Below are 1,905 nucleotides of genomic sequence, written 5' to 3'. Positions count from 1 at the left end.
GTTTCTTCAGTAGAACACAAACGAAGATTTTTAACTCAAACCGTTGCAGTCTGTCAGTCATTTTAGTGTCAGGGTTTAATTTGGTTTTGTTTGTTTATGTTTTTTTGACTCTCAAAGCCGTGATTCCCATCCACCTCCATTATATGACTGACAGACTGCAACGGTTTGACTTAAAAATCTCAGTTTGTGTTCTACTGAAGAAACAAAGTCACCTACATCTTGGATGCCCTGGGGGTAAGCAGATAAACATCAAATTTTCATTTTTGGGTGAATTATCCCTATATGATTTATTTAGTGATTTATATTTCATATTAGAATCTTTATTAATAAATTGAATCTTAATCTCAAAAACTATTGGGTAATGTTAAAAGGTGGGGAGGGGGTGTAGATATTTTTAGCATCTATAGAAAATGGTAATAGTCAAATTTCCCTCAGGGACTCATTTAGTTCAAAAAGACTTAACAAGAGAATAATTGACAAAGAGTCTTGGCACAAATCTGCTTAGCAGTTTTAGCACTTTTTCAGAAATCCGTCTTTAATTCCTGTCCATAGTAAATCCTCTGCTGCGCTGCTGTCTGGAGAGAGATCCGGCTTTAAGAACTGAATGTTCCTGAGTGATAAAACAGATGTTTCACCTGAACGCTCTGCTTTTTTATCAATGATGGTCCTTCACTGCAAGTCTCTCTGTTCAATATTCTGGTTGACCGAATTCCTCATCACAGTATGTGTGTGTGAATTCCACAATGTATACCAGCTTTACAGTAGGCAGTTGTTTCTGCACAGGCGTGTTTGTATTCCTGGTGTTCATCTTGAATTTTCCCGGACTTTAATTTCATCAGAGATCAAAACAACACAACTTTTAAATCAACAGGATGTCACATTATGAAGTTTGTGTATTCTGCCAGTAAACCATGAAGAATCAAAACATATAAAGGGTGTGAAAAGCAACATTTCACCAACACAATATTCAGCAGCATCCGCTGAAGCAGATTCCCTGACCAAAACCACCTGCCCTTTTTAATGACAGATAGGGATTGTACCCAAATCTTTTTCACGCATTAGGGAGTCATGCAGAAATCAACAGTAAGCTAGTTTTCAAGAGTAAGGCGTTCTGTTCAAAGGTTTTATTTACTATAAAGGTGTTTGCAGACAATGTTTTTTTGTTTTTTCAAATATATGCATTCACATTAAACTATAAAACATAGTTTTGTGTAGACAGACTTCCTTAGTGAAAAACAAATATACTAAAATGTTTTTAAAATAGATTTATAACTACATTTACATATTTATGTGCTTAATAAAAATACCCTGCAATTTAGTTATACTAAACTGGTATATTTAAAGTCTGCTAAATTGGAACAACTAATTTTGTACTTAATGCACTTTAATTGTGCGGAAGTAGTGCTGAATTCCAACTAAAGATATACTGAAGTATATTAGATTGTGCTAAAGTGGAACTATTGTAAATATACTTTAGGTACACTTTAAATATCTTGACCGATATTATTCAAAGATCATAAAATCCTCATCAATAGTGACATTAAAACACATTTTGGGCTTAAGAGATGTGCATTGTGCACAAGTAGTACTCCAAATAAAGTTTCATTATAATTTTTATGTCAGCAAGTCTCAAGCAATATGTCAGTAAATATGTTAATAGATTTGAACTAAAATTAGTCGAAATAAATGTATTTTAAATATATGACAAATGGGGTTTGGCAATAATTTTTTATATTTATTTGTTTATTTAACTTGAACTTTGAATGTCTAAGCAATAGTTCACCCAAAATATGAAAATTTGCTGTAAATGTACTCACCCTCTGGCCAGATTTGGAGAAATGTAGCATTACATCACTTGTTTGCCAGTGGATCCTTTGCAGTAAATTGGTGCCATCAGAATGAGAG

The sequence above is a fragment of the Sinocyclocheilus rhinocerous genome, unplaced genomic scaffold (assembly GCF_001515625.1).
Source record: "Sinocyclocheilus rhinocerous isolate Xijiao unplaced genomic scaffold, SAMN03320098_v1.1 scaffold1069, whole genome shotgun sequence".
NCBI lineage: Eukaryota > Metazoa > Chordata > Actinopteri > Cypriniformes > Cyprinidae > Sinocyclocheilus > Sinocyclocheilus rhinocerous.
The sequence above is the reverse complement of the archived record's forward strand: the minus strand, read 5'-3'. Positions refer to the sequence as shown.